Source organism: Anguilla anguilla, chromosome 8, assembly GCF_013347855.1.
Source record: "Anguilla anguilla isolate fAngAng1 chromosome 8, fAngAng1.pri, whole genome shotgun sequence".
NCBI lineage: Eukaryota > Metazoa > Chordata > Actinopteri > Anguilliformes > Anguillidae > Anguilla > Anguilla anguilla.
The window spans coordinates 39,483,342-39,503,476 of record NC_049208.1 but is presented as its reverse complement, the minus strand read 5'-3'; the positions used below and the strand labels follow the sequence as shown (position 1 = coordinate 39,503,476).

The window sequence follows — 20,135 nt, the reverse complement described above, 5'->3', positions numbered from 1 at the left end:
CTCTCATAACATAGGCTAATATAGACTAACTATAGTCTTGTTTACTGTTCTCTTTCTAAAAAATGAATAAAATTAAAATAACTGACCTTCAGGCTATAGATTTTTGTAATCATTTTTGGGCGGGGTTGCACAAAGCATTATTATCCTCCAGCTGTCTGCTTTTGGAAACAACAAAAAGAAAGATACATTTTCGTGTTGTTCGATGCAGTTGTGCCTTGCGAAGCTGTGCGTATCTAAGGTGTTGAGATGCAGTTGTTTCACACCGTGGCAATATGTTCGGCAGACAGAGCTGAGGCCTCTCACATCCCTTCTCTCATTTTCGCGCTGATGTAACGCAATTAAGATTTCCCAGTCTTCTGCGGCACATCTGCGTTGTCAAACTCTGCAATTAAGGCTCGCGGAGAATTTAAGATTCAGTCACACTTTGCGCTCATACAGATTGATTCCACACAGTTGTGTGCATATAAATTACTGTCTTCACACACTCATCCTATCACGCCTATAGTGCTACCTCGCAAATTTATGTGCGTTTCTCGATTGAAAATGATCCTTCCTGGTTACAGTAGCCTACAGAAGTCGCAGAGAATTGTTTATTATTATTATTATTATTATTATTATTATTATTATTATTATTATCATTATTACTACTACTACTACTACTACTACTACTTTTTTGGGTTTTTTTTTTTTGAGAATTTAAAAAATGTAATGCCTCTTATTTCTCCAGATCAAAAAGCTTTTGTAGTGCTTCATCTTTACATTTTTTCTTGAATGGTTTCAAGGCTGCCATTCATTAGTCTACATTTCTCTAAGGTCAACAGATGTGGTGGTTTGGTTTAAAATGATTGTATTTTAACAAATTTGTGTACATTTAACAAGACATTATACATTTTTATTATATCTTGGGAGTGAATAACTTTGATATTGGCTCATGAAGCTGTAACCATGCGTGGCGCTACTGAAGTTTATGAAATAGATTTTTGTTTCGTGTGCTCCTGTTGGACTGTTTCACTTTCATTGTGCTTTCTCTGTGGAAATACAGCATATCAAGCTGGCTGTAAGAGCACAAAGCAGTCCTCCTGGAGGACCGTGTGAAAAACCTCCATTATGCCCTTCCTGCACCTGTGCTCTCAGTCTCTACACTTTGTGTCAATTGGTTGAAAACCAATTTTTTTCTGGCCATGGTCCTGTGTTGCTGCTCACATGAATGGGATTCCCTTGTCAAATATGATAACGGAAACGCATGATAAGACCACATGTTTTTAGCGTTGTGAATAATTGCCACAATTGCTAGTCTCCCAAGATTAGCAGTTGCACATGTTGGGTGGTTCAAAAAGACTCAGTCTTTCACTGAGTGTGTTTTCAACCAACATACTTTTTTTGTCTCGTCGATAGCCCAGGTCAAACTGAGAATGGTTGCCTTTGTGCAACCGCTCTGCGGCTTCTTGTTCTACTTCTGTTCGCTCTCCGGTCTATACCCCGGGAGGTCTGTGTAGTTAAGCAGCTGGTGCAGACACACTGCACGTATCTGTTGGTCAGGAGCTGCAGTTGTGCGGTGAGTCGGGAAAGAGCTCGCAGAATGAAACCCTCCCTCCCTGAGCTGTACTGTGACCAGCTATGGCTGCAATGTGGGCCTGCTGACCTCAGTCAACACCGCATGTTCCAGGTTTGATTCGGGATCCCGGCAGGGCTCACTGCACTGAGAACAGATGCTTAAGCCGGATGCGCTGAGGTGGATTTTGTCACGGGTGTTGTCATATAGTAGACTCTCACAGTTAACATGGGGGGGAAAAAAGTAATAATTACTTGACCTGTGTCTGCTGTGGTGATTGAGTGTAGACTGCGCCCATGCTAAAAGAATATGTGTGTGAATGCGAAGCCAGCGTGGCTCCTGATTCAGGTGGACAGGTCAGCCTTGCTAGACGCAGGGGTGCCCTTGTGGAGTGAAGAAGGGCCCTTGTTTCGCCGCGCCCGGCCCGGGTCCAAGCTGCGAGGCGGAGTCGGTCGATGCGCTAACCCGCGCCGCGCTCTGCGGCCCAGCTGGCCGCTCGTGGGCGCTGCCCGGCTGGACCGCGGCCAGCCTGACGCATTCCGGAGTTTTTCCGTGCTTTGTCTTCTCCGGTTCAGCGCGTTCCAGCTGTGCCGGCGAGTCGCTTGCACAACGTGGCTCCGAGCCCGAACCCCGTCAAGGTCACAAGCCTGCTTTTAAAAAAAAAATCTATCCCGTCATCTCCGCAACTCCTGCTCCAGGGAAGATGAAGTGGCAGGGCTCGTATTGTGCACACTCAGCGAAATACGCCGCGTCGTTTCTTTGTTGCATAAAGATTAAAACAATACTTTATCCTTAAGCTTGTCCACTGTGCTCTAAAACTGCAAGTCAAGGTTTGGCATGGGGAGTCCAATAAGGCATTAAAAAAAAAGAAAAAACCTGGTTACGGTTCATTTGTTTTAATTGATGGAGTGCCATTGCTTTTCTTACAGTCATGCGTGGATAGCTCTGGATTGGCCAATGCCTCGCACGCTTTCTACACGTGTAGAAAGTGCACACGTGCAGTCTGTCCCTGCCCTGAGATTTAAGGCCTTGTCAAACGAAATCCTAGATAGAGGTGGACAGACAGCCCATATGGATAGCATGGGAGCTGAACTCAGACGAACTCCGAGCACAGGAACCATACTTTCTGCTTCACGTAGACTGTAAATTTATCAGTAATTGCTGGATGTTGGAACTCTGTTGTTTCAGTGGAAAAATATATGGCCACTTTTTAATGGTTCTATTTTAAAGTTTAAAGGGTGCCTAGGGTCTTCTCTGAAAACAAATCATTCTGGGAAATGAGCTCGGATGTAGCAGATGTATAAATCATTCATGGAGCGCATGAAGGCAACCTACATTTCCTCAGTTTAATCTTCTAATATCTTACAGTTTAAGTGGTGCTATTTATATATCAATAATCCATATGCCAATTGTTTGGGATAGCTTTTCAATGCTTTGCAATCATGTTTGATGGGCATTACAGCAAATACACATAATCACAATAAATCTTCTTGGCTTTCTCCACGGTTTGAATTGGAACCAGACAGATGGACTCATTAAGTTATGTTTTAAAATGAATTTCCGCTACTCTGTTTATCAGGCTAAAGGAGAGAAGTCTAACATGGAACTGTTGCTTCAGCCCAATAATAATGCTGTTGCTAGCAATTAGGAATCAAGACAGTGAGTGTGCACCTGCTGTCAGGCACTGGCAATCAGAGGAACTGTGACTCATGTCAAATGTATTTTTAAATGATGGCTTAAAATATAACTCTTTAAGTGGTTGAGTTGATAAAGGCGCTCACCATGGATACAGGCTGACCCTGTTGCCAGGTTGTTGCAGGATTGAATCCATATTCCTTCGTGACCTGGGTCTTGGGTGGCAAGCTGTTTTGTATCCCCAGAAGTGAGGAACATTTATGTTGGCCATGGGTACTGAATCATTGCTACATTTTCCTCTTCCCAGTGATGTGGCAGTTATCCGTTCCCCTCCCTCCCCCTTTTTCTTGCCAATCGTATGTAGGCTATGTCATCGCTCATTGGTGGATCCGCTCCCGACTGAACCAGGAGAACGCAGCAGGGGTGTGCTGGCCTCCGAAGCATGAGGTGCCAGGCCTAACAGCTGGCACTGGCACGGTCGGGATTGGAACCCGGCCTGCGGGGCCCATCCACGCGGTGCCAGGCGTAACAGTTGGCACTGGCGCGGTCGGGATTCAGTCCTGGTCAGCAGGACCCTTCCATACACGATAATGAGAACAGTGCCTTAACCAGATGAGCCGCACAGCAACCCCCTCTCCTCCAACTCCCCTGTATTGTGCGAGCCGTACCGTGGAGAGCATGCTTGCTGCAGGTTAGCGCATTAGAGGAGTGAGCATGCTTCAGCTGCAGTACTGCTTATGCATGCGCTGCATTTTCTGCATGTGGCACAGCAGTGGCTTGAGAGCTACAATAGACATAAAATCTGCAGCTTCAAAAAATGTATTTAATATGATGGTAGTATCTGTTTTTAGGAGAATAGCTAATGAATGAATCAGTTTTCTTTTTTATTTAGATGCCGTTTAACCAGCACAGTTATGGCAAATGCTTATAATTTGGTACGATCTTTACAAAGAGCCATTTGTTTATTCCTGACCGCATGTGCTTGCGATAACAATTTACTTTAGTCATTTCTGGCAAAAGTCAGTAAACGCTTTACCAAGAAAACAAAATGAACAACTCCAGTTTTCAATTTTTCCAGAATAGCTAACTTCATGGGAGAGTGAGTAAGCAGTTTATACCGCATACTCTTCTAAATAGTATTTTTTATGATTGTTGCAAGCTACAGACCATAGTAAATACAGTATATTATCAATGTTAAAAAGGCACAAAATGACAAAATATTTGAATGGGTCATTTTTAAACCTAAAATATACAATTTAGTTCCATGTGAAATGGGAATTTAGGTAACTGTATTAAACAGTAATAGTATATAACGATGTACACAATGACACTATTTAGTCCTCATTGCTCCGATCACTATTGCATCTGTAGTGCTAATAAAAAGATCTTTGTAATTACTGATGCCCCATGCACAGATAAACAATCAAGTCATGGTCAGATTTCAGCAAATACTAACACCAAGTTAAAATTTGGTCTGTGGCAAAAATACAGTAGTTGAGGGCATATGTAAATGAGATTCATAAAATAATAGGCTATAGTTGAAACAAAGCAATGAATGCCACAACAGTGTGAATCAGTGTGATTCAGTGGCAGCCACTGATCAGTGTTATTCATTGTTTAAAACTTTAAAAAACTAATTTTATAAAATGCATGAATTATTTAGGAAAAAACTGTAAAATCTTTCTATATTTTTAATGCTTGCATGTTTAAATAAATACCTAAAACATAAACAGTGTATAGCCTGGTTTGTCTCAGGATGAAGAGTAATTAATCGTTGAAGATTAATAAATCATACTGCTTGCAAAACTTCTGCCCAAAAAATGAGGGTTTTACCTTTGTAATTTCTGTCTGCCTGTCTTCCGCCCTAATCCAGTGGCCTGGCCTTGCAGTGATCGGGATTGTTTGGAATGGCTGTTTGTAAAGGAATGGAATGGCAGTGCAAATGGAATCCTGTCTTTTTGCTGGTTTGTCATTGGTGGTTCCAGGTCTATGTGGCCCCTGTTCTGACAGCGGAAAGTAGGCAGTGATATTTCTCATTTCTCATCGCTTTCTCTTTCGGGCTTTACATAACGTAACGTGATTACGGCGCCGTTCAGCCTAACAATGCTCACCATTTTCCTAAATAAATTGTACCTGGTACTCTGATTATCTACAGATTAGATAGTATCTAACAATGCATCAAGCTTTGTGCATCAAGAGTTTCTGTCTCTATTATGTGACCTGGCTGGCTGTTCATGAAAGGCTGGCTTTCCTTGAAAGTCATAAAATTCATACACTAAATTACCAATGTTAAATTAGAAAGTTTACCAAGTATTTTGGCTTCCCACAATCCTACTTTGGCTTCCCACAATCCTGAAGGACAGGAAACGGACCAATGACTTTTGTGAAGATGTGCTATCAGACTGGCCCCGTATCGGTGTTTCCTCATTCTGTCTGTGTAAGTGCGCAGACCTCCATTTTGGTTGAGTATAGGGGCAAGCTTTTGACATGAGCCCCAGACGTGACCGTGCCTCACCTGTATAGTTGAACTGAGATCAGTCTGACAGCCAGGTTTGCTTCCCCTCCTGTCTGCGTTTCTCCCTTGGTCTATACGGGCGGCACCACGCCTTAAAGCATCTCTTATGCTAAACACAGGGGTTGAAAATACAGATCTGAGATGCATGTAACCCCATCAAAAATACATTTTTATGATCAGTTATTTTTTTATAATAATTAATTTTGTTTAACAAAGTGTGCTAACAATGAGATTTGCATATGAACGATTGTATGCAGAGGTGCCGAGCTGGGACAATATATTTGTGTGACGCTAGCATAGATCATAGATGAAAGCAGAAAGCTCTGGTCTTAAGCAGTACTCCCTGTAATGCAAAATACATTCTATATATTTCCCACTAGCTTAAGAACTATTTATTTCAGTCTTATTATTATTGCTTAGTTGTTTCAGTCGTGAGCATCACAAAGTTGTGGTACTTTCTTCAGTACGTTCGGTAGCAAGCTGGAAACATTTCTTGCACTCTTGTTTGTGTGACTTGAGGTAAGTTCTTGCTGTTTCTGTATAGCCTATATTTTTCCACTGTTTGCACAGACATAGTAACATGTGAATATAACTGCGTGGGAAGTAAATATGTGCCACTGTTTCTGTTTTTGGCTTATGACTCACAGTTCATGTACAAGTGTTTGAATAGCCTTTCATGTAAATGAATTCTTCCATGTTTATACGCATTACTATATTATGATTTTTATTTCAGGGAACACTGACTGAACGTGACTGTCATTGTTCCTTAAATTGCACATGGCTTTAAGGTTAAGCTATGCAGCTGCATAGCAATTTTAATCTGATTGCTTGATTTGCTAGGGTGAACACACTCCCATGGGTGACCCTGTCTTTGCAAATGGCACACAGTTGTGACAGGAAGGAATATGATGTGCCAACATGAAGAAAAGCATAAGCTAAAAATGCTATGAATTATACCGTGGTGAACAGTGACAGTTATCGCCACTGAATTGAATCAAACTGAAGACCAAGACCCTGATGATGGCTTACTGGGACCTTCCATTGACCAACTTTGTTTCTTCCCTTCTAAATTCTGTGTCCAGTTAACATTGTGTTTGAAATATGGATGTTCATAGATTACCCAATCAAGGTCCCCGGCTAGAACCTGTAAAAGCATAGCTGCTTTAAATGGTCTGTGCCAGTGTCATTGAATTGTCTTCTTAATTAGGTACTGTTAATATTCTTTCAGTTTAAAAATGTCTAATTGAACAGATGGGTGGACAATTATAGCAGGTCTTTCAGTTGTCCAAATGGTCCCATTTCTTCAGTACAGAACAACACGTCTCAGTTTAACCCTGGGCTCCAGCTATGCATACTTAGAGGATCTCTTGCTATGTTTTGCAGTGGGCTGAGTGACAGAGACGTATGCATTCACTCATCTACAGCCAGTTTTTAAAAACTTTGTTCCCCTTAGTTTTATTTTTGGCGCAGCCTAAATGTTTTGAAAAGGTAGCATGTGGGGAGCACCTGGTCTCGGTCCCATACACTCCCCTCCCCCCCGTTGGTTTTTATCCGCCATCGATTCGAAGCGGCAAGGTTTCCTGCCCTCCTGGTAGAGCCGCGGCTCCGCTGTTCTGCCGAAAGCGGAGTTCCGGAATCCCGCGGGAACCTTCTCTTCTGTCGCCGTCTCGGTGAGGTGCCACAGTCCCTTACCGCCGGCGTTTGTTGCCGGGGCGTGCCGCTCGCGAGCTCTGCTGCAAGGCAAACGGTGACAGGTTAATTCATGCCAGCACTGCGCTCTGATGGGGCGAGACTGGCAGACCTTCAGGGCATGGTTGTCGCTCCTGTTGTCTTTGCTGGGGAGGCTAGCTGTTTGACAGTTCGGTTCTCTTGCTGGGTAAACTAGGCTTCACGCCGATTGCTCTTCCCCTTTCATGTGAAACACTTGATTTGGAGCAGTTCCCGGTGAAACGTATCAATGAACCATTAGCTAAATTGCTGTAGAAAAATGGTTTCGCTCTAACTCCCATCGGTTCCAAAAGGTTTATTGACCCGAAGACATGTACGCTAGACATTGGACGCTAGGTCCTTCATCCGAGCTGTAGGGAAGAGCAATAAACGGGCAGATGAAACAACCTGCAGCAGGTGCTGGAGAATCAAAGCCTGATCAGAACCACATGTGAGCCACATGTCTGCAAAGGCAGAGGACAGTATCTAAAACTATGAGCGGCCAATTTATCAGTTCATCACTTTCAGTCCATGCTCGTATTGTAGGCTAATAATTGTTCAAAATTTTACTCGGTAAGGAAACGTGGTGTAATCATGTACATTCATTGTATAAAAAAGGCAAAGCATTTCTTATTTTTGTCTAAAGATCACAAACAGTCACATATAGGCTATTTATTGTTCTGATCGCTGTGCCAAACTTGAACTCATCATTTAAGCCTGTGTGAGTGTTTGAAGATGAGTGATCCAATATGCCTCTTTTCAAAGCTATGGTCTCACAAGGTCTCACCAAACTATTTTCAGCTGTTCTCTCACATTTAGAAAATAATTACAAAAATGTTATTGTTAACACTTAAAAAGTGTGCATTCTTTTGTTACTGAATTGTAATAGCTGAAATTGGACCCTAGTAACTGGATGATCTGACTGGTTATTGCTCTAGATCCACAATATTCCTTAGAAGTTCTTAGAATTTCTCTAAATAACATTAAGATCAAAGGTCTTAATGTTATTTAGGTCCTTGACAAATGGCTGTGATTATTATCTAGAAAAAATATGTATTGTAGAGCACTTTCTTTACATAGAATTGTTTGCTGCATAGATTCCCGTGGGTTGAAATATAGGCTAGTTAATAATCATCTTCATTTGTCTGACTCAAGACTGTTCAGTATAAATTTGGCCTTTGGTGAGCGGAAAAATACATTGGAGCGATGAACTTGAAGAAATGTTGCGGCTTGTGTGCTTGTGAGAAACAATGGTTTTAAATTTGTAATGTGCTGATGCTAGATGCTGTGGTGCTGCCGAATATAAATATTTCTAAATCCTCCTGGACTAACATCAGCTCAGCTGACTTCATTTCTGCTCGCTTCAGCTTAGTGGAGTTGTTTTGCCTTAGCCATTCACGCTAGGCTCCTGTTTACCTCCTTGGCTCTTTCATGCTGTGAAGGGGAGGAGAATTAGAAATATACGGGCCGAGGTTTGCCTGAAGTCTGTTCCTGAGGATCGAATTGCCCAGGAATATTTCGTACACCATTTCTGCTGTCTGCCTCCCCTAGCAACCAGTCCGAGATCAGCTTACCTACCCTTAATTATGACATCCGCGAGGTGCCTGCTGATCCAGTGTCATTGCTTGCGGGCGAAATGTGTCAACACCAGGGATCCTGAGCCCTTAAGAGCTGTGTTTTCCTAGCGGTCCTTCGGCCCGGCGTGGGAGCCGCCTCGTTCAGCGAGGGCGCGCCGTCGCGCTGACTGAAAGGACGCAGCTCTCCTGCCTTTCGCCTGCCCGAGAGCATCATTTATTTACGCGCAGCGGAGCTGATCTGCGTCGTAGCCGCGCAGAGCGCCGCGGGGCCGCGGGGGCCCGCACAGCCAGGAGCCGGCTTCTGGAACACGCCCAACGCGCCGGAGCGGGAGGAGGCAGCTGGGGGTGGGAGGAGGCGCCCCAGACAAGGGACAACTGGCAGTGCCGGGGATGGCAGCGATGGGGGCGCCAGGGTTTGGGGGTGTTGGGGGGGGGGGGGGGGAGGAGGGAGCACAGTGTCTCCTTTGTCTCCTTTTCCTGTGTTAGTTGTAGTGTGCTTCCTTGGCGATGGCCACCCCCAGTGAGTCCTGCACCTAGACCTATGGGAGCTTATGAATGCAGTGCTCGGCAACCTAGCCCTGTAGGTGCAGTTGCACATGGAGCCTGGTCCAGGGTTATCGGTACCCTTGATAAAGATGCACAAAAAAAAGACTAGAAAATAAACAACATAGTTACTGAGATTTCTTGTGATTTCACATGTTGAAAATATTGTACTTTATTAAGGATTCAATGAAATCAGAGTAGCCATTTTTTAAACGATACATTCATTTCCAAACAAGTAGCTTCACAATTATTGGCACCCCTGTCGTTTGTGTTTGGTGCAGTCTTTCCCGGAAAGGATAACGGCACTGAGCCTTTTTCGATAATTTTCGATACGGTTGGCGAACGCTTTTGGCGGAATTTTGAACATTTCCTCCATTCAGAACCTTTCGAGGTCACTGACGCCCTTAGGTTTACGCCACTGATATTAAACAGAGCTCCTGGACCACTGGCAGAAAAATGGCCCCAAAGCATCATATTTGACAGTCGGTGTGAAGTGCTTTTCCTTGTATGCATCTCTTAATTGATGCCAAACATACCGATGGTGTACATGGCCAAAGTTTAATACTGGTCTCACCAGACCACAGTACCCATTTCCAGTCATGGTTCAAATGGCATTTGGTGAAGTCCAGATGCTTGACTTTGTTTTTTGCTCTCAGTTAAGCTTACTTCATTCAAACCTTTCAAAGAGCCTGTTGATATGGAGGTGGCATTTCATGACTGATTTTGAGCCTTATGGTGACCCTAATATATAACTGATCTCTGCTGTTCTTGAACTGTGATGCTTGAGTTCTGCTTTGCTTCCTTCACCGTCTTCTTTACTATGTGTTAGGACAGTGTGCTTATGCATCCTCTTCCTGGCAGTTTTAATTGTTTACATGGCTTTACCTCATTTTTATTCTGTGGTGAATAGGCTATTCAGTTCTTTAAGACTGAAATGAACTTAAATAAGTAGAATATTATTTCAGATTTAACTTTGTTTTAATGGAATAATATTTAGGGGAGCCAATCATTTTCACACTTATTTTTGAGGAAAAATAGTATTGCTGAATGAAACGATTTAATTATGTATTGGAGTAGCTAAAGGTAGCTTATATAGTTTTCCCATATATTTGTTAGTTTTCCACAGCCTTTTTCCTCATTTTCATGAAGAGTACCAATAATTCTGGACCTGACTGTGGCTAATACACTTTTAAAATTTCAAAATAAATAAAAAAGTTAATACAAAACAAAGAAATATAGGCTACTAGTTATATATTTCATAATTTGACACCGTTTTCTAAAATATTTGTTACATTTTTCTTAGTTATTTTCAATTTTGTTGCACTAAAATGGTGTTAATATGTTTTTTTTTGTCAGTTGTGGCAACAGCAAACTGCTTGTTGGCTGCAGGTCACTCTTCAGTGACGCAGAATGTTCAAGCTGGAGTTCTTGGGGCCTCAGGTCTCTGCAGGTTAATGCCAGCACTTGCACTGCAGCAGTGGATCGGGATAAAGAGGTTACTGTTGAATAGAAGCAATGAATATTCTGCCGAGAATGAGGCAAGTTGAACTGTCTCATTTGACCTTTCTGCTGTAGAGCTGTGTACGTCTTGCCTTGAGCGAGTTTATTTCTGTAGCTCCGAAGAACCCACCACTACCTTTATTCCCTGTCAGCGCAGAGGAAAAATATTGCATGGTTTGCTGACTTGCTACATCTGCTGAACTGTTAGTCTTTGAAGGTGTCCATTCTGCCCAACGTGGGTTTCTCCCCTCTCAGGTTGTAGGCAGGTCTTCTTATTGTGAGGTTTCAAAACGCGTTTTATTTTCTTCCGCCGTGAGCTGTACATTCCGGGTAGAAATACCGCGCGGTATACTTTCAACCATTTATTTGAAGTAGGACATGTAAAAATAGCAACAAATCAATCACAAAATGTTCCAGGCGCTTTCAGGTTTCAGTCTAGGCCAGCGCGAACCACCCGGGACTCCATGACACGTTACTTTGTGCCCCGCAGCAGCAGCGGGTCCCGGCGATATAAAAAGAGAGGGGATGGCGACGGTTAAAGACGTGTCAGAAGAAACTCAAGCGTTCTGTCGGCTGGAGAAATTTAACCAGGTATAAATAATGTAAATTTCCTTTCCAATTTAGCACACTTAAAAAGGAAATGTCAGATAAGCTTAATGAAGGGAACAGCAGGAGATGAATGTGTTTCTAAGGGTGAGAACACTCCTTTGCCCCCCCCCCCCCCCCCCCCCCCAGAATAATTTGTCCTTTCATGACACAATAACTGAACATAACAGCAGGGGAAAAATGCATTCTTATCATGGTACACTGCGTCTACTGTGTGAATTTCAAGGTAATTTGCTGCTCATCTGATGAAAAGGGCACCGTTGTTCCCGTCTGTGTCTTTCGGGGACCCGGCAGAGCACCCGATGATCCCAGCTTATTAGGATAACATGGAAGGCTTCGCGCCGGAATTCATCAGTATTTGTTCTGCTGCGTTAGCTTCTCCAGCTATTAATTTCTTTGAAAAACGGAGTTGGCATCGCAAAATGCGATGTCTCGCAGTTACAGTGATGTTGGCTTGCACCCGACTTTGGGGGGGGATTGCTTCATTTCACAGAAGCGACTCCTTTCCTGGGGCCCCCGTATGCCTTGGCTTATATGTGTGTTTTCCTATGGTCCGCGAGTGTCCTTGGATACTGCTGAGTAAACAGAAGATCAGTAAATATCGCAGACTCATTTTGTATATTGTTTAAACCTGCGGCAGCGCAGTCAGAACTTCATATTTGCTTACGCAGGTTTTCGTGTGTGGGTTGTGTGCCCCTCGCTGCTCGGTGACTTAATCGTTTTTTGCCTTGACGTATGAGAGAGCAAAGGCAGTAATTGATGCTGTTCATCCTGTCTGTGAAATCGGAAGAAAATGGCAAACCCCCCCCCTGCACGTCGCAATACCGGCTTCTTGATTTTGGGAAAGTGTAACAAAGAAAGAAAAAAAAAAAAAAAAAAAAAAATGTCCACTCTAGCTTGATGCATCTAGACAAAGCAAACGTTTTTAAAAACACTTCCATTAATTAAATGCACGGTGGGTTCATGCTATAAATTAGGCATAAAGGTACATGTCATGCTATTTTGCAATCAAGGTGATCTAAATATCTTCACAAATCACAAAAACAATTAAATAGTTTGAAAATATGCATTATAATTAGTTCTGTTAAATACACCACATTCACATTCATCTCTTTTTGAAATTATAGCCAATATGAATTCTTAATTCTGTGACCGCTTAAAAAAAACAGTGGTCTTTTGAAGTAGGGATAGTTTTAAATGAATGCATATGTTGATTCTCTCTCCTCCACGGTTTTACAGGGCTTTGTTTATGCTTCAGTAACTGAGTCAAAGTTGATGAATGTGTCTTTTTAAGCATTTTCTTCAGGATTTGTGGATGTAGATTCTTTCACTTCCTTTTTAACATTGACAAGCCAGACACACTTTAGACAAGAAGTTAGACTGCAAATCGGAAGCTTGCAGACAGGAACCTGGTGATAGGTGAAGAATTTGCCAGGATACAGTATGTGTAGTCATAGATTATTTCTGATACTGGGGCAGCTGAGCTGCTGTTCTGGCTGACCCCAAAGGAGACACAAAGTGCTAAAACGGCTACAGACAATGGAGCGACCTGTTAAATTTCCAAACATAACCGCCACGCCACATGTCCGTTCCATTCACAGCGGGTTCTCTTATAAATAGCTGTATGTTTTTCCTCGAGGTTTTTCCTGGGTTGGACTGGGGATGAAGAACCTGAAAGGAAGACAGGGTGGCACGCTGAGGAGGACGCACTCGGAGTTGGTTGAGCCATTGTCTCAGATCCTGTTGTCCCCATAAAATAGAGAAAATAGCCGGGGGGCAGGTTTGGGGTGGGGGTGGGGGATGTGGTGTGCGGGGCGCGGTGTGCTTTTTACACTCGAACACTCACATTTCACATTCGGTCAGCAGTATCTGGGGTGTATTGGCCTCTAGGCCCCAGGGAGAAATTGTACACTCTGTTCCACAGCAGGAGTGGCGCACTGGGATGGTGCATGAGGGATGCCTTGGGCCTTAAGGCAGGGAGCTGTGCCTGCGGCCGACATGGGAAATATGAATGGGCTGGCCGCTTTGACCCGGGGTCGCTGGCACGCAGAGAAGCAAAAGTGCGCAACCCCCCTACCGCTCCCCCCCCCCCCCCCCTCAGGGGGATTGCAATGGCATTCAGTCAAATGTAATTCCCCAGTGTGACTGTTTGAGAAGAGTGCTTTTAATGCCCAAATTACACCTTCTTTTTGCTCTCACATTATTATGACATGACCTCTTATAATGCTGAATTTATAAATAATTTTTTTTTTTTTTAAATTAAAAGACTTACACTCAAATAAATATAGTTTTGTCAAATTTGTAAGGAACTGTATTATAGTACAGTTTGGGCCTGTGTTGCTGCCAGTGGTCCAGGGGGCTCTTGTTAAGATCAATGACAAACTAAATCCTGGGACATTTTAGCCAAAAGGCTGGTTGCTTCTGCTAGGAGGCTGAGACTTTGCCATAAATGGAGCGTCCAACAAGACGGTGACCACAAAAACACCTCTGAATTAACACAGAAATGGTTCTATGATTTTCTGTTTTGCACTGGCCATCTCAGTCTCCAGACTTGAACCCTGTTGATGTGCAGAGGGCAGTCCAAAGTACCATAGGATTCCAAGGGTTTTAAAAGGTTCTTCATGAAGGAATGGCTCAAGATGTGTACTCCAGCCTTATAAAACAGTATAGGAAAATACTCAGTGCCGTTATCCTAAGCTACACCATGTACTATTCACAGGGGGGCCTATAGTTGTGAAACATATTTTTAAAAATGCCCTAGTAATTTGAAAAATGTGTTATTTTGGTCACTCTCATTAAATCATTATGTATAGAACCTTGTCTATATGTGGCAAGATATACCTCAGTAATGGTGCTCCTTGTCTTCTGCACTCATTTTTTCATCCCTTTGTATGTATCTTTATAAGACCAGGCTTTTACCGCTAAGATGAGGTTTTGGAAGACACTGGGTAAAGGTTTCAAGTGCACTTAACTTTAGTACAGTTCAGAGATTAGATTTGTGTTTCTTTCCAGATATGTGCACTCTGCATGAAGCACAATCGGAGGGAAAATGACTTCTGAAATGGGGCATTTATGGTAATTGCTCTCTTGTAGCTGAATTTTCTGATGAATGGGTTCTCCTTGTGCCCATGGTTATTTACCCAGCTCTCTGTCTCTTTCAGACCTTCTGCTTGGTGTCCGCCCGCGATTACAATTGAATGGACGTAAAAATACCTTGGTCGCCATGGTTGCTCCTTTGACAGTTAAAAAAGGTTTTTTGCGCTGGTGTAATGTGGTGTGAAAGTATCTTGTATAGCCCTCGGACATCTTGGACTAGCCTTTTCATTGTCCGTGCGCCCCCTCTTTCGGATTTAACCCCAGAGATTCAAAAGTCAGTGACCCAGACGAGCAAGAGTTTCACTCGCGTGACTCACCGTCGTTTTTTTCTCGTGTCTTAATTTTGTAATTTGCTCCCTTGTGAGAAAATTACGCCAAATCTCGTGATCATTAATCAAGTGGGTGGTCTTATTTAGCCTAGGGAAAATGTGCCGGTTACCATATGCAAACCCCATCTGCTCGTCTTCACTTAAATGAAGATGCCAATCAGTTATGTGCCAGTGTGTGCGTAAACCAAGGCTTTCAGATGAACGTCAGGTTAGCAGTGGGTGTACAAAAATAAGTTTTAAAAATCTGTCTGATTGCACGAGCCTTAGTGAGCCAAGACCCCCGTCTTTCTTGCATTTCCATTTTCACAGAAAATTTTGTAAGCAATCAAATGCGAGCACACATTTGCTTTACGCGCGCGCTGCCGAAACCTTGCCCTAATGTGCGAGTTGAATGTGCCGCCCATAAATGGACGAGGTCCAAACGTTGTACGTTGGAAGGATGGCGCACGGGTGCTGAGTTGTAGACGCAGCGCTCCTCTGATTTAGTCCCGTGTCTAAATCCCTAGATTTAGTTGGTTCAGCACGAGTATTAGAGGTCACATTCTTGATATGGAACTTCTTGTTCGCCGCAAATGCTAGACTCGTTCCCGGTTTGACTTTATTCTCTCAGCTATGTAGTTTAACCCATCTTTGAGAGCCAAGAGTGATGCTAACTGGAGTCTTGTGGGACACAGAGGAATTGTTAGAATGTTGTTGTTCCCTTATAAGTGGATATAATTGAGGGTACGAGACCACTATTATCAGATGTGACGAGTGTGGGAGTCAAGGAAATATCATCCCAGACGGGGTCTAAAAAGCAGCTCCTCGATGTCAGTGTTGCCCAGTGTGAACGGATTAATGGAATATGGGATATGGAATTTCATCGGGTGTTGGCAAATTACAAGTGACAGTCTGAACTGGAGAGATTTGATCATCTTGTTTAATAACAGGTTTGCAAATATGTAGCTGTACATCAGTAAGCCAGTCGGGGCACCAATACCCCCAACTAACCTCGCACTGTTGTGCTGTAACTTTATTACGATATTAATAATACAATTATATTATTGTAATGATAAAGCAATAAAAATAATAATAATAATTATTATTGACACACATTGGCAAGCCAGTCACGGCGCTGGCGCTTCTCTGCTTCACCGGTCAGCGTTGTGTTTGAGCTCGCCGGCAGCATTTTGTTGCGGTAGCTTGCAGTCTGACTTCTCAGTCCAGTAAGCTTGCGGTGGAAACGCTGACCTGGTTTGTGTGGCTGTCGGGGCACCGGGGAGCCGTGGAGCAGAAGGTCACACAGTCGCCGTGAGTCACGGGGCCACGGGCTTCGGCCGCCATTGGCCGCTTTCCCAACGCTGTTTCCAAGGGACACGAGGGAAGCTGTGAGGTCTTAAAAAAAAAAAAAAAAAAAAAAAAAGAAGCCCAGTTTTTGCTGTTGCTTTTCAGTCTTGATAGACATAATATTTGGATGTGTTTCCCAAACATTTTGTCTCGTCGGTGCACTGGTAGCGTTATGCGGCAATAAAACATGCTGTGAAGTATTTCAGCGCACTGGAAAGTAAGGGAAGTGGGGTGAAGGAATATCATTTTTAAAACTAATGGGATTATTTATTTTAACTGGGTTTTTTCAGCATAGAGGAAGGAAACGACTGACTACTGCCTTACGTAATGTTTATTATGTCAAGCAAAAAATTTGCTATATCCTGTTTTGCTTTATACGCACCTCGCTGAGATTGGCTTTGTCTGGTGACAATTTCACAGCTTAGGGGACTGGAGTTTGAGCGTTGTTCCAACAGAGGCGTCGTGCATGCTGTTAGCTTTGTGCCACAAATGCGTCCTGACTGGCTGAATTAATCTTCTTTGGCAGAGAGCCCTGAGACCGGTTCACCTACTGTGGGCTCTGGAGGTATAGAGAAGGGCTAATTGGAACGGAGCGGCGGGGGAAACGCAAAATGTCTTCTCTGCCGTTCCGAGGCTGAAGAGTAAACTTCAGGAGCCTTCGTTTGACTTCTTTTTCTTCTTTTTCTGTGGTGTGGCCATAGGCACTGGGCCAGAGCCGTCCACTTGGTTTCAAAGACCTCAGGGTTTAACTGTGTATTTATTCACATAAGAGACCCCAAAGGACATTCATTCCATCTGCTTTGTGGGAATTTGAACAATTGCTTATTGACATTTTTGGAACAAAAGCACCACCTGCTCTATTTATTGTTATAATGATATTCCAGAATTTACTGTAATAATCATATTTAAGTTTATGCAAGCATTTTAGAAAGCGGGCACGGAATTCCCACCGTTCTTGAGTAGCTCGTGTGAATGAATATCTGATCAGCCGGGGTTGTTCAGACATGGAGATAAAAGTAACGGACACCGTGAAGCCACATTCTACAGCACACAGGCTTCAGTAAGATCAGACTGTACTCACAGTCCAATGCAATACCAGGCTGAGACTAGGACTGTCATTCACTGCAGGGAATGAAAAAATGAAAAAAAAAAGAATTTCAAATAATAATAATGGACTGCATTTATATAGCAACTTTCATATCATGATCCAAAGTTGCTTTACAGCAAAGGGGGGGAATTTGCTTCAGTCATCGTTCATGTGTGGCACCCGGCAAATGACCCCCATTGAATGAAAAACGGGATATTCACATAGCCTGTTTGACTGCGGCTCCTAATGTGACAGGACTACATGTGGCATTTGTAACATACTGATTTTAATAATACATGGTCCTTTTCCCAAAAAATTGTTGAACTGAAGATAAAGGTGCGATTTAAGCTGTATTATGCAATACTAATCTCTGGGATAGAGGCCTGCATCGTAATGGGTTTTCTTATTTTACCTCATCTGCCAGGCTGTTCGGCCTCCTCCTAATGACGCTGGCTGATCCGACCTGGGGTGCACCGGGGCTGGTTTCATTGGAGGGAAGGCACTGCAGCACAGTCTGTTTGCTAAACCTTCCCTATTGTCAGAGGCTCTGCTGTGGTCTGTTTATAGATGGAATCGACTGATTCTTCAGATCAGAAGCCAGGGGTTAAATCCTTTGAAACGTGAACATCACACCGCAGGCCTAGCGCTACTTCAACCTCAGTAAGCCGGGGCAATGTGAGAGCACATCTAAGCTACATGGATGTCATGCAGTGCTGGGAATGAACTGTAGAACATTTGTGATTAACAGGACTTGGAGGCATGAATTTTCTCTCTATCTCACGAACTCACACACACACATGCATAGTTTGTCTGTATATACTAAATTAAATAAAAGGGAAAGAGTGTGTGCTAGACAGCTTATAGTTTGTTTAACGAATCGGCACGCCCTTTGCTTTGAGTGTGTATCCCTGCATGAATATGATATCATCTCCTGTGCCCATGCCCTCTGAGTATTCTGCTTGGTGTGTCGGTCAAAACGGGGATCCTGGTTCCATCACTATGAGGAGGGAGTGAAAGCCCTTTGAGCCCAGTGCTGGGTTGCGTAAGAAGAGACTTCCCGTCTCCCATTCAGTCGGCCATTTCTTTTGAGTTTTGCCGCTTTCTGTCGCAACGGCAGACCTGTTTCCTTTTCAGCTGACAAACGCCTACTTCCTCCTTCTGTTCACCTCCCTCTGCGTTGAACCGCTGCAAAGTTTCAGCCAAAGCCCTCTTGCCGAACCGGACCAGTGCGTGTCTGAAAGATATTCTTCTCGGGGAATCTGCTGGTGGGACGTGCAAGTAAGTTCAGTCTTCCCGCACGACGGACGCAATGAGTGAAAAGGCGGCTGGTTGCGTGCGTATTTTATTAGATCAAACTAGCAGCGGGATAGAATCTGCCGTCTTCGTCGCTCTGCCGCAGGATTTCCGGGTACTAGAGAGGTCCCTCTTGCGACCTGGCAGAACCTGGTCTCAGAGAGTCAGGGTGTGGTTTCCTCCGTCTTCGGCTTCTGTGCTGGCCTCCTTAACGGTTTGTTGGCCAGTTTTATAGACGTTGACCACTACGATGTCTAAAGTTTACATTCGTTTTCTGGACACTTGAGATGGTAGCCACTTAGTACATGCTTTGCTTGCTGTGTTTGCTTGAAACCAGCCCTTGATTGGATATCATAACTCTGCATCTACACTTTACCAATGTACAGTAGTATATATTGTAGTGGTTGGTTGACTTAAACTGTTCATTTTTGTGTGTAATTTTCATGGTAATTTTCTGTCTAATACTAAATGTTTTTCAAATGAATCTTGTTTTTAGTAAGAATAATATATTATCTTCATAAGCATTACTTCAGACATTCAGTCATGGTGCTTGAGATTGCATGCTTTTGTGAGGTGTCCAGGTGTTTGAGAAAAGGGAATGGATTGAGGAGAGAATGGATTTTTTTAAAAAGCAATATCTCCTTTTGTTTAACATCAGGCAAAACAAACCTCTTTTCAAAATGGCAAACTGTGGTTGGAGGTGGGGAGGTTCTGATGCAGTCGTTTGACAGGATATCCTGGTTGCCGGAGGAGAGAATGGGCCGCAGTCATGAAACGAATCAGTCACTGAGACAATCTGAGAAAAAGGGAAGAATGGTCTCCACAGAACAATGTGCTATCCAAAATGCACGTATGATTTATCATAGTCTGTGTACATGCGCGCGCCTTCTGAAAACTGTAGCCTTGAAAGCATCTCTCACGTCAAATTATTGCCCAGCACAATTTGGGTCTTTCCTTTGTTAAGCTTTCTAACATTTTATGTTTGCAATGCTCTTTCTTTGCGTTTCCCACTTTTTTTATCACTCGCTGTTTTGTCAGTTCTTGTCAGCTGCTCGTAGAATAACAAGTAATGGATGTAAGCATTGTTATGCACTTCAGAAAAAAAAAAAAACTCACAGTTAATGGGCTCTCCGAACAGTTTCTCTCAAAGTACCTATTCCTGCAGCAAAACCATTTACTCACAAAGCTTTGTAACAGAGTGAGGGAGGTTAATGTACTATGTGTGAATATTGCATGCAGCACTGTAAATTCTTGTTTGCCAAAACTGGAATTGGACTGGCACGATTTGTGAAGAATCCCTTTGGGCTTAAACCTGAACTGGTGCGTGAGCGAGTGAGTGTCATGCTCAAAGATGTTTTAGTTCACAGGA

At 43.3% G+C, this 20,135-nt stretch overlaps 1 protein-coding gene across 7 annotated transcripts in view; it reads left to right on the top strand.

The window, feature by feature from the left end:
- Positions 1–20,135, top strand: part of elmo1 (engulfment and cell motility 1 (ced-12 homolog, C. elegans)) — a 118,726-nt gene that overhangs the window by 1,653 nt on the left and 96,938 nt on the right. Inside the window, exon 1 of one of the 7 annotated variants that reach the window (XM_035429116.1) lies at positions 18,597–18,751. The exons of 4 other annotated variants lie outside the window; for them this stretch is intronic. The gene's annotated coding sequence lies outside the window, so the exon portion shown is untranslated. Of the gene's footprint in view, positions 1–18,596; positions 18,752–18,917; positions 18,981–20,135 lie in introns of those variants that run through there. 2 more of the 7 variants (XM_035429117.1, XM_035429118.1) reach the window with 2 other exon arrangements.